Source organism: Panicum virgatum, chromosome 6K (assembly GCF_016808335.1).
Source record: "Panicum virgatum strain AP13 chromosome 6K, P.virgatum_v5, whole genome shotgun sequence".
Lineage (NCBI taxonomy): Eukaryota > Viridiplantae > Streptophyta > Magnoliopsida > Poales > Poaceae > Panicum > Panicum virgatum.
In genome coordinates, this window is record NC_053141.1 from 42,791,902 (window position 1) to 42,811,349 (window position 19,448).

The 19,448-nt window shown below is 44.6% G+C and overlaps 2 pseudogenes; both read left to right on the forward strand.

The window, feature by feature from the left end:
- Positions 1–381: 381 nt before the first annotated feature.
- Positions 382–5,701, forward strand: LOC120713512 (annotated as a pseudogene).
- Positions 5,702–16,685: 10,984 nt separating this feature from the next.
- LOC120713513 lies at positions 16,686–17,603 on the forward strand (annotated as a pseudogene).
- The last annotated feature ends 1,845 nt before the right edge of the window (positions 17,604–19,448 follow it).

Sequence of the window (19,448 nt, forward strand, 5' to 3'; positions counted from 1 at the left end):
ATATAATTTTATGATAAATATTTTTATGAAAATAAGAAGCTAAAATTAAACTTTTGGAAACCGTGTCGCTACAAAATGACATTCTTTAGGAGGGATTATATATCACGAAAAAAATGTGCACAAATGGAGGACAGGGTCCGGGTTTGACGGGCCAAGGCAAACGAAAAAAACAAAGTAACAAACAGATGCATCTGATCGAGGCTACCTGCGTGACTGCACGTGATACGACCCGTTGCTCCACGAACGGTGCTCTCGTTGTTCCTGACAAAGGATAAAAATAAACGCATGCGGCAGAGCTCCACACGGATTGATCGAGGTCATCCTCAACCGGGCTATTCCTTGCATGCGTGACTGCGAGGGGAGCAATAGCCGAAGGAGCTTCCCCCGCCGGCCATTTTCCTGCTCTCCAGTGGCGGGCTTGCCCCCACCTACTGTCCGGCTCCCGCACCCCTCCCCAGTCCCTGGCCCACCGGTTGTTGGCCGGCGGTGTCCCTGCCGCCGCCCACCACCGCCCCGTAACCCGCACGCCGCCACCGCCGATCTTCCCTGCCTCCCTCAACTTCACTTTCTAAGTCCGGCCGACGTCACATCCCCCAGGCAGCCCCCCTAACCCCGGCGCCAACCAACGTCGTGAGCTCGAGCTTGAAGAAGAACGGTGCGTGGGCCCCTTTCGCGATTGGTTGCCCCCACCCGGGCGCGCGACGCCACGAAGCAACCTGCCCGACGTGCCATGGAGTTCGCGACGGGTGCACTGGGCACCCTGCTTCCCAAGCTCGGCCAACTGCTCCTGGATGAGTACAACCTGCAGAAGGGCACCAAGAAGAACATCGAGTTTCTCTCAAGGGAGCTCGAGAGCATGCGGGCTGCTCTCTGCACTGTCGGCGAGGTGCCGCCAGAGCAGCTCAAAGAGCAGGTCAGGATCTGGGAGCGCGATGTTAGGGAGTTGTCCTACGACATGGAGGACATCATTGATGCCTTCCTCGTGCGCGTCCACGGCCCTGAGCCCCCCAGCAAAAGGGGTGCCAAGAGGTTCATCAAGAAGATGATGGGTATTGTCACCAAGGCCACCACTCGGCATGAGATTGCCCAAGAGATCAATGACATCAAGGAGCGTGTCAAGGAGGTTGCCGAGCGACGTGATAGGTCAGGATCTTATCGACCTCGAACATAAACGCACTTGATCCCCCCCTCCCCACGAAATTTCCTCTTACCTTATTGGTTTTGGAATTACATTGTTTCCTCGACAGGTACAAGGTCGATGCTATTATTCCTCCCAAAACCATGGTTGACCCTCGCATAGCATCTCTATACACGGAGGCGGCTAACCTTGTTGGCATGGATGAGTCAAGTGAAGAACTAGTCACGAGGTTGACAAAGGGAGCTGCCCCGTCTACACAGAAAAAGATTGTATCTGTTGTTGGATTTGGAGGACTAGGCAAGACGACGCTTGCCAAAGCAGTGTATGATAAGCTTAAGGGGCAATTCGATTGCACCGCTTTTGTTCCAGTTGGCCGCAATCCTGACTTGAAGAAGATTGTCAAGGACATATTAATCGACCTTCACAAGCAAGGATACATGCATTGCAATTTAGATATGCTGGATGAGAGGCAACTCCTTGACAAACTCCGAGAATTATTCCTAGGAGAGAAGAGGTGAGTTTCATAACTCCAGCAATGGATGATTTTTATTTTTCTAATCAAGAAAGAGTCGTGCGCCTACTTCACTTAAGTGATATAGATTTTGTTCTATTGTTGCATAAAGAGAGAAATAAATTAGTACGTCCTACTTCCCACTTGCTTACAGGATTGAATTTTGAAAGGAATTATTGCCTTGAATTTTTTTTAAGTTTGTGCTTTTTTATGAAACTACTCCATCAACCTGTGCTGCCAATTTGAAGGACCGGACAGGTGACCAGAGGGGGGGGGGGGCGAATGAGAGCCTTTAAAAAATTCTCCGAGAGAACAAGGCCTATGTCCCGAATTCAACCCGACACACCTCTCTTCTAACCGCTAAGGTAACACAAGCCAACTCGTGACGAGCTGACCCTAGGAACGGTTAGGAAAAGCTTGACGCAAAGCGGAAGCACGCAAAAAGCTATCTACATGCACAACACAAAACAGAAGCGACGAATAGCAAGTGCCCGCAAAAGCTTTTCAAAACACACTCGCACAAGACCTAACTTCAAAGAGTATGCAACGATTCAACCATAATGTTAGCAACGCTCGAAATCAAGCAAAAACAAAGCTCATCCAAAAAGCTAATCATGAGTCTCACCAAAAAGGACTTGCACTAATCAACCTCTTGCACTAATCAACCTCGATCAATAAAGCATGCAAAGACTAAAAGATATAGCTAAATAACACAAGTCAATTAAGCATGCGAAGACTAGCACAAGTTAGCAAGAACAAAAGATAATTAACTAGGCATGCAAAACACCTGTAGACATTAGTGATAACAAGCACTAATTAATTAGCTACAGCAAGACAGCAGGGAATAAAAAAATGTGAGAAGAAAAGAATCAGCAACCTGCCTCTCGCCGGCCTTGATTCCTCCTGGGCTTGCGTGCCCTTGCCTTAATTTTGTATTCTTAAATATTTTTAAATAAGTTTAGTCATATATCTAAATTGATTTTTTTATATTCCGAACTAATATATGTAAATATTATCTTCTATTTCCAATGCAAAATTCCTTGTACAACAATAGGCTAACATTAACTAACAACCAAATAACTCACAAGATTATTACTTCCATCAAATTATAAAATGGGAATTATATAATTATCATCATATTTATAGGTCATATATATTTTGTTTTTATTTTTTGAATTTAAGATTTATTTATCTCCCATAAGAAAGATTAACAATGTCCTTTGTGAGCATGTCGGTTTTACTTGTTATTAGTTTCTAATTGCACGCCCCAGTAATTTTGATGAAGATTAAATGATTATTCATAATTATTTTCACAAAGATAAAATCAGGTAATTTATATACAAACTTAGGGGTTACTTTGACTATTTTCATAATAGCAGAGGTGGGTAATTTTCTAGACAATATAGTATATCCAATGGCTATTATGATCCACCATGATTATAGGCTATTAGATTAATGGTTTGATGTTTCTAATTTTTGTGAGAATTTTTATGATTTTTTTCTTTTTCTAAAGTATCCACTTAGGATCCTAGGTAGCTTTATATGGGAGCTTCAAAAGGAGTCTCCAATTAGTAATAGTAAGATTGAATTTTATTATTTGCATAATTTACAGAACTATCAAATTCAGAGAGCTTATGCACATTGTTTACTATTTATTAGAGAAATAAAAAGTCATCATATTTTCCACATGTCCATGCTCATCAAGTTGCTGCTTACATCACATGATAACCCACTAATAGGGATGCAAGTCCCACCTTTTTTGGGTCAACCCAAAACTTGATAAAATAAACTAGAATGGCATGTTATGTAATTATTTTGGGAGAAAAAATGAACTAGAATGAGAAATCCAAAAACACCAATGAATATCCACTTGCATCCCTACCCACTAAGGATGTAACGTTTGATAAGAAAGAAGTAGAAAGTAATCAGTTTTTGGACTTTTTAATTTGTCTCCGCATACTTCTTGCTTTTATAGATGCTCTAGGTAGTTTTGGCAGCTTATGTCTTCTCCTTTATGATGGAGCAGGTACTTCATTGTTATTGACGATGTATGGGAGGTAGAGACTTGGGAAACAATCAAATTAGCTCTTGTTGAGAACAATATAGGAAGTAGAATAATCATAACTACTCGTAAACATGAAGTTGCCAGAGAAGCTGGTGAGGTTTACGAGCTACAACCACTGTCAGATGATATTCTTTGCAAGGATATTTGGTGCTGAAAGCAAATCTTTTGATCATCAACCGGATGGTGTGTGTGATACAATTATAAGGAAGTGTGGTGGCATACCTTTAGCTATCATCACAATGGCTAGCCTATTGGTGGGTAAACCTAGGGAAGAATGGTTGGAGGTGCATCACTCTATTGGTTATAGTAGTAAAGGAAACCGGCAAGTAGAGAACACTATGAAGATACTATCTTTTAGCTACTACGATCTGCCTCCTCATCTAAGAACATGCTTGCTGCATCTAAGTGTGTTCCCAGAAGACTATTTCATTGAGAAAGGCCCTCTGATATGGATGTGGATAGCCGAAGGTTTTGTTCAGGAGAAACAAGGGATATCCTCATTTGAGATTGGGGAGGGATACTTCAACGAGCTGGTAAATAGAAGCCTGATCCAACTGGTAGAGGAGTGGGATTATTGGTATGACATGGTGTTATGTGGTTGTAAGGTTCATGATATGGTAGTCGATCTCATCCGTTCCATTTCGTCTGAGGAGAACTTCGTCACTATATTGCTGGACCGGAACAATGGAGGGGCCGGCGCCTTATCGTCATCGACAGTAACACAAGGCAGATCATTTCGCAGGTTAGCCCTCCAAAATAATAGTACTAGGACCTTGGAGCCCCACATGAACATGCAGCAAGTGAGGTCATTCATTTCTTATGGTATCTGGAGCCTCTCCAGAAATTGGTTCATTTGAGGTACCTTCGGCTAAGTGGGCATGCTAAGCTCCCAAAAGAAATACCAGGTCTGATGTTTTTGCAGACACTGGATGTGGATGACGAACCTTTGACAAGCGTGGGCTCTCTAACACAGTTGTTGTGCCTGCGAATTAGACGCCTGACTCAAAGAGTTCCAGATGGGATTGCGAAGCTGACATCCCTACAGGAGCTCGAGATAGTGTACAGAGGTGAGGAAGAGCCATGGATGCGATTTCTGAAGGAGCTGGGCGGCCTCAGTGAACTCAGGGTGCTCCACCTTGGCATGCCTTCTCTGTCGGCAGATGGGAGAGGAGTAGTGATGGATCTGGTTGAGTCCATGCGGAATCTCCAAAGGTTGGAGCACCTGTCACTGCTGCACGACGGCTATGGTCCAGTTGCTGCGGATACAGGGACCTGGGAAGCAGCGGGCTTCCACCTCCCACGCTGCCTCCGCCGACTGTTTCTACGATGGACAAGATTCTCTCGGTTCCCATCCTTGTGCATCAACCCCCCGTGTCTTCCCAACCTCTCCCACCTGTACCTGTTTGTGGATTGTTTGAACGAGCAGGACATGAGAACCCTCGGCGGGTTGCCCCAGCTCCGTGACCTCTGGCTGCATGCACACTCCGCTACACAAGTGGTATTGAATCCTACTGCTAGTACTGACGATGCCGCCGATGGTGCTGATGACTGCTTCTTCCCGCAGCTGACACGGTGCAGAGTGGAGTATACAAAGCTCCGGCTCCAGCCAAAGGGCGACTCCGGCGCGGTCACGTTTTGTATGAGGTCTGTGCGTGCTTCCATGCTCTTGGGCTTCGACAGGAAGGACGCCTGGAGCGGCAAAGTGGGCGTTGCGCCGACCCTGATGCCAAGCTTCCAGCAGCTTGAGTTCCTAGTCGACGGGCAGGAATTGATCGAGGACGACGGCGATTGCGGCAGCCTCGTCTTGCAGCACTTTGCCTCGCTTCAGAATGTCAGCGCACATATTGTATGGGAGGATGCCACTGCTGCCACGTACAAGGAAGCGGAGGAGGCAGCGGCGGCGCTGCATCCCAACCGTCCCACACTTGAGATAAAGGAGGGCCATCCCAACCGTCCCGCACTTGTGATAAAGGAGATAACGGGGTAGCGTATTCTATCCTAGTGGTTGGCGCGCGCGCTGTGCTTCGAGATTACATTTGTTGTGTGTCGTCGTGAAGGAATAGTACAAACGGATATTTTATTGAGTTATTGATACAATCATATTAGGTAAACATCAGGTGAAATATACAATATGTGTAACATTCTTCTCGATAACTTAGATCATCATGTTCCACAGTAATTAAGTATGAAACTATGAATAGACAGATAATTTACAACATTGGCATATACATGGAGAGATACTTCATATGTAGCTTAATTAACTAATACATAGTCTTGAGCTTTATTGTAGGAGGCAGAGTTAATAGCTTGGACGAAACCAGCGTTGGCATCAGATTACTTGTGGACATGTTGGTTGCTTCACTCAGATGTTGGAAGATCCGAAGATGTATGTAAGATAAGAAATAAGAAAAATGTGTATGGAAATATATTAACAGTGAAATGCTGTTGGAATGGGATACCATGCATCTCTGTTCTTTTTTATGATCAGGAAGATAATTGCTCATTAATTCTATATTTGTTGTTAACATTTGGCATTCGACATGTTAGAATGCAAAATTTATATCTAAATTGTAGGAACATAAGTAACTAGAGCTTATTGTTGGAATTTATATCTAAATTGTAGGAACATAAGTAACTATAGCCTATTATGAATTTCAGAAATTCCAAATAAATGTCAAAAGTGCATATGTGTGTGCATGAGGGAGCTAGTGGTGTAAACCTTTAGTCCCACTTTGCTTGCTTGTGGAAGGTGAGAATAGCTAACTTAAATAGTGATGAAGCTATTCTTGTCTCTCCAAGCTATGTGTGGGAGAGAAAAGAAGCTCCACACGCGCGCTCGCCTCGTCTTGCAGGGGCGTGACTTCCTTTTGCTGTTTTTATTTTTTGGTTGCTTGGCCGATAAGTTTATGAGATATGGAAGAACTAATCAGTTTTCTAATCTGATTACGGATCTGATCACAATGGGAGGTTGTGGGCTCTCCTATCGGCCTTCACCAAAATCAATCTAATCCGAGTTAGGGTTTTGCCTATTCTCGTTGCAGGTCTCTGGAACCTCTCGCCTTTGGTATCCTGCATTGGGAGAAGGCGAATAAGGTTTTTGGGAAGCGCCCGGCGCAATTGTTTAAAGATCTTCGTCACGGCTCGTCCTCCGTCCAAGTCTGGTGCTGCGGTGTATCATCGTCTATGACGTCATTTGCTGCACTCCGTTCGCAGGACCGTCTTTGTCCCGTCAACGCCATTCGTATTCCCGAAGGCCAAGACTCAGTACATACACTGTTTTTCGATCCGTTTCTTAATCATGTTTTCTGAGATTACGGTTCTGTTGTGTCTTGCTACTAGTATGATAGAGCTGTTCATAGTAGTTCTAGTCATGTTCATGATTTATTTATTTCGAGATTTAATCATACAATTGCCTAATTATTCATCAATCCAAAAATCTTATAATAGGCAATCTGTTGATTTTACTATGACTGGTTTTGCTGATGCACTGAGGCCAGGCAAGTTTACTGTTGTGCACTTTAAGAGATGGCAAGTCAAGTGTCGTCTCTGGCTTACTGTGCTGCATGTATGGGAAGCAAGACTTGGTATTCCTGTAGGTGATCATTCTCCTGAGTAGAGGAGAAAGTTTAGGATGCCAATAATCACTTCATGAGATGCGTGATAAGTGTTGTTCTGCATGATCGTCTGGTTGATACGTACATGCACATAACATATGCAAAAGAGTTGTGGGATGCTCCGATTGCTAAGTATGATGCAACCGATACGGGCAGTGAACTGTATACCATATAGAGCTTTCATGACTTCAGGATAGTGAACAACTGTTCTATTGTAGAACAGGCTCATGAGGTACAGGTTCTTGTCAAAGAGCTCGAACTCCTGAAGTGTTCTTTGCCTGACAAGTTTGTGGCTGGTGCATAATTGCCAAGTTACCTTCCTCATGGAGGAATTTCGCCACTACTTTGAAATACAAGAGACATGAAATATCAGTTAAAAACCTGATAGCATATCTTGATGTTGAGGAGAAAGCTCGGGCTAAGGATGCTTATGAAAAAAGACGTAGGGCATTTCCGGCTCGAACCAGTCTAAACCCTTGAGTCATTGAATGGTAAACCATATCCAATCTGACGCATGATAAACATGCAATCGAGTAGATTATCAGTCGGCCATTTCCGGAATCGACACAATATGTTATCAAGCAATCATATATGTCATATCAACATTTTTTCTATTTTCCCAAAAGGGTTATTGAGGAGTTTTTCTCATGACATATACATGCATCTCTTGATTTTTCTCATAGGATTTTTCAAGGAGTTATTCTATTGTTTCCAAGATCACAAGAACAAATTGATCAAGGTAGAGTGTTATGGAAAAAAATGGAATTAGCGATCAATTTTTTTTAATTATTATAATTAGTGGTTAATGACATCATTGACCGTTGCTAATCACCCATATGGCCAACCGAAGGGGTGTGTCCTTTTGGGGTTGGCCTTGGCATGCATATAAGCTGGGATATTTCCCCTTTCAATGGAAAACATCACTTTTCACCAATCACTTTCCATCTCACTTTTACTTTACAACACTTGGAGTGCTGGTGCCCATATTGATGTAGGGTGTAACTAATTCATCCATCCATCATGCAGATATATAGCTCTGCTGTTTGATGCCGTACTGTATCAATAATAAATGAATAATATCTACAGTAGTACTAATGCACCAAATTCAGCTTATTTTCCGACTCTATGCCGATTCTCAACTGTGTTGACTCCTGACCGTTGCTGGAGCTGCTACTAGGACAAGAGAAACCAATCAAACAATCTCGTTCAAAGCAAAAGTAAATAAAAATAATGCGGGACTGTTCGATCTGTCGATGCAATAAACAATACTTGCAGTTTCTTCAAATTTATTTTTGGATTTCGCTTCTAATATAGGTGATGCGACCAAGACACTACTACAGAAATAATTTTCAGCAACACCTCTTTTTTTTCAGGGGCGGGTGTAAATGTACCCCGCTCCTACAAAAGGAGCGGGGTACTGTAGCAGTTGACCCGCCCCTAGATACATATCTTTAGGTGAAAATGGGTCTTATTTTCAGGAGCTGCTGATGGCATAAGCCACCCCTAAAGATCTAATTTCCAGGGGCGGCTGGTGCTAGTAGCCGCCCCTGAAAATGAGCCCCATTTTTAGGGGCGGCTGATGGCTTCAGCCGCCCCTGGAAATATGTTTCTAGGGGCGGCTTGTGGGGTCATCCACCCCTGAAAAAAATCATAAATATCTAGGCGAGTGACCTTCTTCTTCCTCGCGACAGAACTCTCTCTTCTCGGGGAGGTGCTGTCCGAAAATACCATAAATCAAAAATATAAGAGGGAAGGTTTTGAACTTGATTTCCTTGGAGTTGGGGGCTCTAGGAGGTAAGTAGATGCTAACTCTATGGTTTTTCTAAGTTTTTGGGTTAATTTGAAGGCTTAAATTGCTCTCACATTCCCTTAAATAACTCAACATAGAAATGGTCAGACTCTGGTGCATGTAAGTGTTGCATCCAAACTGATACCTTATATGCAATGACCTATAATTATATATGCATACATATCTATTTAGTTGGGACATTTCATTCTACAGGATGCAACAATGACAAGCGGATGCTATAAATCGTAAGGTTGCGTTCCTTGACCCGTTCGCTATTTGTGAGTCGAGGCATTACGGGCCAATATTGTGGAAGGACGACCACGATGAGCTGAACAAGTGTTCAACGCGCAAAGCAAAAGCTGAAAAGCGAAGAGAATTACACAAAGATATCGTAAGGAAAGTTGGTGCATACATATCGCTTCAGATGCAACGGTGGCAGGACATAGATGTCATATGGGCACCATACCATTTCTGGTATGTATAATTTCAATCATTTGTTATAATATGCACTTGCTTCGACTAAATACATATATGATATTTTTGCAGAAATCACTGGATTGCAATTATGTTACAGCCGAAGCTCGGAAAAATGCTTGTATTTGACTCTGCTGATTTTGAGAAAAAAACATACGCAGAATTCCTATCCATCCTAAAAATATTAGCAAAATTCCTATCCTCTACATTTATTTTTTCATATATCATATTGGACATCATACTAAATATTCCATATATAAATAAATTTTTATTTATTTTTTCTATAAACTAACAGGGCTTACAAGCACTACATTTTTAAAGGTGGAATTCATCCCCCAGATAAACAAGAAGAAATGGTGATACGCACACACTTTCCATGCCACAAACAACCTGCAGGTTCTGTGTACTGTGGATACTACATGTGCGAGCACATGAGGAAGCTCCAACGTGTAAGGGTCTATATTTTGCTAGAAATAGAAGCATAATTGCATATTATTCTGCTTGCATCTAATGGATGTTTTATTTGCAGGCTCCACAGAAAAAACAACAAGGTCCACTGCATGAGCGACAACTTCTCAATGTAGTCGATGATTTATGTCGTTTCATATTGCATGAAGTGGTCTATATAGATGGATATTTTGTTCACCCGGAGCATGAACTGTCAATATATTTTGAAGCCTCCGTCAGTGGGACAATCAGCAACTCCGAGCCGGCTATAGTAGCATTAGTCATAAGAAATAGGACAAAACTATGCAATTAATTTTATGTGCAATTTCATGATGAATGTATGTAGTCTAATGATACACTGTACTGATACTTTCTTTATAATTTTGTTTCAAATTTGTAACTAGTTATATTTAAGCATCATCGATAAGAAAATCCTCAATTGCACGCTAGCTTGATATGTGAAAATTCACGCGAACTAGAAGTGGGAAACATATTTGGTAAAAATTGGCGGGAAACAAATTTGAAAAAAAGGATGGGGCGGGAACCAATTTCCAGGGGCGGATTGTGCCACAAGCCGCCCCTGGAAAAGGATTTTCAGGGGCGGCTAAAGGTACAAGCCAACCCTGGAAAACTCATTTTCAGGGGCGGGTCAAGACATCGCCCGCCCCTGAAAATCCTTTTTAAGGGTGGCTGAAGCCTTGACCCGCCCCTGAAAACTTATTTACAGGGGCAGGTAAAGGGCTCGCCCCTAGAAATCTCGATTTGTAGCAGCGAGAGACAGGGGTGGGTATCACACCCGCCCCTAAAAATACTATCCTACCCGCCCCTACAAACCGTTTCTGTAGTAGTGAGACAAAAATTGACTTATGTATATGATGACTTGATAAAATGTCACTTGCATACTATTAAATGAAATAAATATGTAGTTGTGATGTTAGCTGATTGAAGATTTCCTATGCTATACAACTGTAATATAATTCTATACATGACCTTTTTTCACATTTTGACAGCAATCATATTCACCACTTGCTTCGTATACACGCTGATGAATTATTGGCCTTTTTGGTTCGCACTAGGGGTTTTTGTAACATCCCGCCTCCCCGAACCCGTGCCCACTTACATCTGGTAGCTTTTTAGGACATAGACTGCCCTCACAGAGGGACACCAGTCTTTTCTACACACTTTGTTCTCACTCGTGCGCACCCGGAAAGTACTTCCCGGTCGGTCACCCATCCCGAAATTGCTCTAGGCCAAGCACGCTTTTCGAGACCGGCTTCCGAAAAAGAAGTTGCAACTTGTTAGTATGAGTATCCTATTAATTCTATTAAGTCCTGGGCTGGGGTGTCACATACTCACCCCCTTAAGAGACCGACACGCAACCGGGAAGTACTTTCCGGTCGGTCACCCATCCTGAAATTGCTCCAGGCCAAGCATGTTTAACTTTGGAGTTCTTTCGAGACCGGCTACCTTTAAAAAGTTACAACTTGTTGGTATGAGTATCCTATTAATCCTATTAAGCCCTGGGCCGGATGTCACAGGTTCCTAGTGCACACAAGCCAAGAAAGGAATCTCACATGCATGGAGTGCTAAATGAAGTCTATTTGCAAAACTTTTTCAGAAATGGGTATAATTTTTCGCGATGAATCTAATGACGGTAATTATTCGATGATTGATTACAGTGATGCTACAGTAATTATTCTCTAATCACGCGGTCAAATGCCTCATTAGATTTTTCAGAGTTCCTAGCACAGGAGTTCTGAAGTTGGTTTTATAAACTGGTTTTATTTGACACCGTAATTAGCGGTCAAAGTTTCCTAGTACTGACGCATGGCAGCATATATAGCCACAGCCTGCCTCTATAGATACTACCACGCATGTTAGTCAAAACACACTAGAACGGTTGACTGGTCAACTGCTCCATGCAAGGCGGTGTAAGATACGATAATTGTTGTCTTTGACCAACTATATGGTTGTGGATATATCCAGAATATATATTATATTTTTTTACTTAGAATAATATTATATGTTTGATATTGCATTATAGATATGTGACTCCCTGAATATTTCAATGGTCAAACTTCATTACTTGGTGTTGACATGTGCAACAAGTCTTCAGGAATAAACAAAATAAAAAATGGATAATTGGTCGGGCCCATGTTTTGGTCACATTCAAAGACGAGATTGGCAAATCCTTAAGATTGACAAACTCATCATAGGTGTCTCCCTGTCAACGAAAACATCGCACAACACCATTATTAAATCCTGAAATATTCACTGCCACGAGAGAATATTTACTCCCGCAGAAAGTCAAACTCAGAACCTGAGATGCTACTGAATCTCTTGTAACCAGTGGACTACATGTCTTTTCGCAGTTTCATTGTTAACGTTGGGGGCCATGTACTGGTGCCCGTCGATCTCATTCTTCATTGGAAAAAATCCATTTTTGACCATCCAACTCTAACCTCGGTTTGGTTTTGGCCATCGAACTCCAAAACCGGGTATCTTTAGTCATCCAACCATCAAAACCGTTCAAATTTGACCATCAGGCTGTTTTGGTGGGTGGTTTTAATTTTTTTATTTATAATTAAGTCCTTAGATCTTAAAATGATTATTACTTTTTGCAGGTACCTCCGATTTAGATCATTCCTGCGGTCACGTGTTTGTAACGGTGAGCTTTATTTTTTAAAATATTTTTTATACTATTTTATCACTATTTGTTATGTTATTCTTATGTTGTTGTGTAAAAATAACAATATAAGAAAAGTAAAATAAACAGTTACAAATTAATATAAATAATATTTTAAAAGATAAAGCTCATCGTTACGAAGGTATGACCACAAGAATCACTTAAATCGGAGATACGCGAGGTCATGCTTTCGTAACGATGAGCTTTGTCTTTTAAAATATTGTTTATATTATTTTGTAACGGTTTGTTTTACTTTTTTATATTATTGTTTTTACACAACAATATAAGAATAATATAACAAATAGTTATAAAATAGAATGGATAATATTTTAAAAGATAAATCTCATCATTACGAATGCATGACCGCAAGAATGACCTAAATCGGAGGTACGAGTAAAAAGTAATAATCATTTTAAGATTTAAGGACTTAATTGTAAATAAAAAAATTGAAACCACCCACCAAAACAGCCTGATGGTCAAATTTGAACGGTTTTGATAGTTGGATAGCCAAAGATATCCGGTTTTGGAGTTCGATAGCTAAAATCAAACTGAGGCCAGAATTGGATGGTCAAAAATAGATTTTTTTTCCTTCTTCATTTCTTCCTTATCTCATGTCTCTTTCATCTCTCAGTAGCATTCAGCCCTTGGAGCAATCGAGGCAGCTGTCCTCCATGTTTACTGTGGTATGCTGTGTGAGAACCGCCCAATTTGATACTATTTTAAACGAACCGCCGGTCATTATCATCCAGATGAGAGTTAACACGTGCTTGCCGGAGAGCGTGACACGTGTTATCCCACATCTAGAGACACGAATAACCGACACGTCATTCATCCAAAATAATATCAAATCCGGTAGTCCCGGTATGTGCTCCAACATATGCCCAGAATCAGCATATGCACATACCGTTTACAATCGAATACATCACCAAAAATCCACAAAGAGCAGTTTTATACAATCAGAGTTCACAGCTTAATATTACAAGTTCAACATAGGTGGGTTTCAAACTTCACTTACAAGCCTTGGGCTCACGAAAGCCATATTAAACATAAATGTAAAGTTTATGCATTTACATACTCTCACGAAGCTCAGATACGATAAGCACTTACTAAAGTAATGATGCCTTGCTCAAGGACATCACTACAGTCACCCCGACCTACTCCTCCCCCGCGTTTGGATCAGCGGGGTAGAAGTGGCCGAACACCACTTCAGGCTCACCTGCAACTAGGTTTAGAAAGCAACCTGAGTACAAAAGGTACTCGCAAGACTTACGCGATTAAATAAGCAAGGATCATGCATTGGCTCAAGTAAAAGCTTTAAGGTTAAGTAATTATTGCATAAGCATTAGCTCTCTACACTAACACCTATCAGAATTGATTAATGTTGCCCAACCCCAAACACTTTTAGTTGATTAGAGAGTAATATAAACTATAACTGTTCATAGCTGTAACACGAAACATTCCCATCACAATCGAAATTCTATGAGGAGTTCATGGGTTAAAGAGCTTGCTCATAACCGAGAGCGCGGCAATTCGAATTGATTATAACCTTACAAGGGTGTACTACTTTACCCACACGGCGCGAGGACCATGCGACTCACCCAACCGGCCAGAGTTGGATAAGGGGATACTCGCGTCAACCGTTCCCAACAAGGCTCAACCGTTGAGGGTACGCCCAGCTTGCGCGTGGAGACTTAGTTCCACCGAGGACATCTCTAAATTTTCCTACACATAGCTCCACTCGGGGACCTGCTAAGCCTCCCTACATAGCCCGTTGGCCACGCATCTGGGACCGGGCCCCAATGATCAAGTCAAAGAAGGTATTTGGCTTATCCGTTCTATTATATTGGATATGTGGTAGCACGGAAAAGTGCTCAAAACCGACGTCGTCCACTCGGTCCTTAATCGATCCAAGCGGACTATGCCCATGTGACTTCATTCTCTAGGCCCTAACATTCCGCTCGGATCTCGATACTACCAACTTATACTTGCCCCGGCTCAAGTGCGATCAAGGATAAACAGGTAAGTGTGATACTCCAATCCATTCCTTTCTAGCAAGCACTATAAGTAATCTAAGCAGGGCTAAGTATCTAGTCAAATTAAGTAGTTCATTGACTAACAAGTGACAACGGTATGGATAACAATTCAAGGAATGGTAATGCAGGAAATTAGGTACAAGAATGCAATACAAATATAACATATCACCCAACATTACCCGGTGAGATAGCTAAACTAAATCAGATTAAATAGGTGCAAGGAATATGCTTAGCTGCTTGCCTGGGTTAACTTCCGACTCGACCACGAACGGGGCTCCGGGTTCAGGCTCCACGGACTCGGCGGGCTCCACGGGTTCGTTCTCCGACGGTTCGGTCACTAAAATGCATGAATGCGATGCAAGAATTAAGAAATGATCTTAACCACATGCATAAATCATGGAAATAAATGAGCATGCAGAGGACAATGCAAAGAACTCATGAAAAATGGTTTTGCAGGAAAAACATTTTCCTATAAGTAACCATAAATAGATCAATTTTCAGCTACTCTAAGCAAGATAAATCAGGAAAGGCATACAAACTGAACTAAACAAATCCAAGAAAATTATCATAGAAACTCGGCATGAAAACAAAGCTAACAAAACTGGTTTTGCCATTTTGTCACTTTCCTGCAAAAAGTTCCATATTAAACCACATTTTGGACAGCAAGCATGAAATCGAAATGAAACCCTAATCAACAGCAAGGAAACACATGAGTAAGTTGCACTACTGGAAACTACACCTTACAAGGAGTCTAACAAAATTTAGTTTGGCATTTTTCAAGCAGTACACCAATAACCAAGCAATAAACTCACTTTTGCAAGATAAATCTATAGATAAATCTACAACAAAGTAACATGCACAACAATATTTTTCTTGAGTAGAACTCAGCTAGAGGAATCCAACACAACAAGTTTCATAATTTTTGGAGCTATGAACGAATTTCTACACATTTTGCAAGGTTGCTGCTTAAACAAACTCGCTAGAAAACGCTAGGTACACCCCCAGCCGGCCAGCCCAGGCGCCGACAGGCGGGGCCCACTGGCCAGCGCCCACCCAGGCCGGGTCAAGGCGAGTCCCGCGCCTTGACCCGCGCGTGGGCGCGACCACGGCGTCGCGCGGCGCGGCGCGCGCGCGCACGTCGCGCGTGGCGCCGGCGGCGGCGCAAAGCGGCGCCGGCGTGGCAGGGCTGGAGACGGGCCGAGGGTGCGCGCACGGCGTGGAGGGGTCGGCGGCGAGCCTCACCGGCGGTGATGCGGGCGAGGAGCAGCGACGAACGGGCGGCGCGACGGACAGGGGCGGCGGCGCGGCGACGGCGCTCGTCGGGGGCCCTGTAGGAAGGAAGAGAGGGCCGGGTGAGGAGGGGAATGGGTCACAGACGACGAGGGGGAGCTCCCCGTGCGCGGAATCGAGGCGGCACTCACCGAGGGCGGTGAATCGACGGCGGCGGCGGCGAGCAGAGCTTGCGGCGACGGCAATGGTGGCTAGGGTTAGGGTTTGAGGCGGGGAACGGGAGCCGGGCGAGCGCGGATAAGGGGAGGGGGCGGCTCAGCACGGATAAGGACGCGCGCGGATCGAGGATCGTCGACGCGTGGAACGAGGATCGACGCCGGCGGCGTGGCGACGCGTGCCGCGCGGCGCGAGCAAAACAGAGGAGGAGAGGGAAGGAGGGGCTGACAGGTAGGGCCCGGCGGGGATTTTCATTTTCTTTTCCTCTTTTTTTTTCAGGGCTGTGACATGCTGCACGCCGCAGCTCGAGCCAGTCAGCTCTCGATCTCATGCCTTTTTCCTTGCATGTTCAAACACATCATCCAATCTCTCATGCCCATCACTGCTTGAAAAGAGCTGATACGTCATCTGTCACGTTGAAAGGTAGCTGAAAGCTTCGCTTATACCAGTCAACAATGGCGGCCGCAATTTGTCTCTTGCCAATTCCGTCTCTGTATAGGTACACCATGCTCTAACTCAACTTTCCATATACCACTAGACACTTGCTGCTCCTACCTTGCCTGGCTGGAGCAAGAAGGGGGGAAAGTTCATCGCGGTAACAATGGCGTTCACACGCCGCAGACCGTCGTCAGTAGTAGTAGCCGCGGCGCTTCTCTCCGTCCTGGAGCTCTGCAGCCTCCTCGCCGGCCCGGCCTCGGCGCAGGGGAAGACCGGGCAGGTGACGGTGTTCTGGGGCCGGCACAAGGACGAGGGCTCCCTCCGCGAGGCCTGCGACTCCGGCCTCTACAGCATGGTCATCATGTCCTTCCTCGACGCCTACGGAAGAGGCACCTACGACCTCGACCTCTCCGGCCACTCGCTCGCCGGCATGGGCGACGCCATCAAGCGGTGCCAGTTCCTGGGCGTCCCCGTCTCCATCTCCATCGGCGGCTTCGGCGCCGGCTACTCGCTGCCCACCAACCAGTCGGCGCTCGCCCTCTTCGACCACCTCTGGAACACCTACTTCGGCGGCAGCCTCAACGACACCCGCCGCCTCTTCGGCGACGCCTGGCTCGACGGCGTCGACATGTTCCTGGAGCACGCCACCCCCGCCGAGCACTACAGCACCCTCGCCCTCCAGCTCGCCAAGCACAACATCCGCGCCGGCGACGGCAAGCTGCTGCACCTGACGGCGACGCCGCGCTGCCGGTTCCCCGACGGCCGCGTCAAGGAGGCGCTCGACACGGGCATCTTCGAGCGCATCCACGTCAGGTTCTACGACGACCCGGGCTGCGCTGCCGGCGGGTTCAGCGCCGCCGAGTGGGACAGGTGGACGGCCGCGTACCCGTTCACCAAGATCTACGTCTGGCGTGCCGGCGTCGCCGCAGGCGGCCGCGAGCGGGCAAGGCGGGCACAGTTAATTTACGGTCAACCGCACGGAGGATTCCGTGCGGTCGATCTCCCGACCGTTTTTTTTCCATTTTTAGTAATTTTTTTTGTCGTTTTCCGATTTTGGATTTTTTTTAAGAGAAATTTTGGAGAGAGAAATTTTTTTTACGAAAAATTTTGGAGACAAAAAAAATTTCAAGCAAAAAAAGAGAGCAGAAAAAAATTAGAGACCAGAAAAAAATTCAAGAATTTTTTTTGTATCATTAAAAAAATATTCATCCGAAAAAATCAAAAGAATTCAAAAAAATGTTGAAAAATTTTTGCAAAAAAAAAACTGGATCTGCACCTCCCGCCGACCCACCGCCGGCGCCGGGGGCGAGCGCCGGCCCTGCCGCGCCTCCCGCTTCCGGCCGCCGGCCCCGCCGCGCCTCCCGCCTCCCGCCGCCGGTCCCGCCTCGTCTCCGGCTGCCGGCCCCGCTGCGCCTCCAGCCTCCCGCCGCCCCGCCTGGGGGCGCCGCTCCGCCGCAGATCCGGCGCCGCCGCACTGCCTCCCCGCCGCCGCCGCGCCAGTTCCGCCGCCGCCCCGCTCCGCCCGCCGCTAGATCCGGGAGGAAGGGAGAGGGGCTCCCCCGCTAGATCCAGGATGGAGAGGAAGATGGAGGAAAAGGGGGGGAGAAGATGGAAAGGGAAAAGGGGCGGCAGCGGCGCGGGTGCTCCGGACAGCGGAGCACCGGACGGGAGCGAGGGACGAGGAAAAGGGGGGAAGAAGATGGAGGAAAAGGAGAGGAGCAGCCGCGCAGCTGGAGGAAAAGGGGAGGAGCAGTCGATCGTATATTGCAAAACTTACGGTCAACCGGAGATTCATCATTGCGGTACACGGCCCCGGCGACGCTGCGCAGGGCGGTGCTCCCGGTGGCACAGAAGGCGGCCAACTACGGCGGCGTCATGCTCTGGGACAGGTACTTTGACAAGCGAAGCAACTACAGCGGCAGCATCAAGAACTGGGTTTGAGATCGACATGGTACGGTGTCACTGTGAAACTAGGTGTATGTTCTCTGCATGTATCTTATCTTGAGTAGTAAATAAACGTGCAAGAATATAATGAGATCAGCAACAATTTTGTTTGGGCCCATGTCTATGTCAAATTGTCCACTAACATGTAAAAGATGAGTTTCAAGTTCGAAATTTGCAGAGTGATAAAGAACACCATAAATGTGTTAAAAATACATTATGACATTTTTTCTTTATTATTTTGGTAGTCTAGGCCATCTAATAATAAATTAATACTTGGGGTATATAATTGTGTGAAATATAATATATATTTTTAAACATAATTTACGATACCCACTAATGCCCTACAAAAGTTTAGTTTAAAACTTTACTTTATATTTCAAAAATAAAACTTTACTTTTGCATGGAGGAATAAAAATAACAAATTTTATGAAGGGGTAAGTTGGACAATGGACATATTGACATAAATAATTGTAGGGGCGAATTGAAGAAAAAAATAGTTTAGCGGCCCAGATCGGGCGGCCTATTAGCCTAACTCGAAGAATACGGCCCAACTATGTATAATTGGACCCACTCTTCGTTTTTAGTTGTTGGGCCGAGACCACAGGTTACAACTCTAAAAAAAATCATACATAGATTGTATTTCCAATTTTTTTAAAAAATATTTCCCCTCGTCGAAAATAGATGACGAATTCTCAAGTGAATTTTATGGTACTACTACTTTTTCAAGGAACAGTTAATTTAATAATAACATTAGTATATTATCCATATGACCATATCATAACATGTCCTTTATTTTCATTCCTGACATACAAGCTCACCAGCTTGAGCTAAATAGGCCTAGAAATCAGGCTACGCCAACCAGA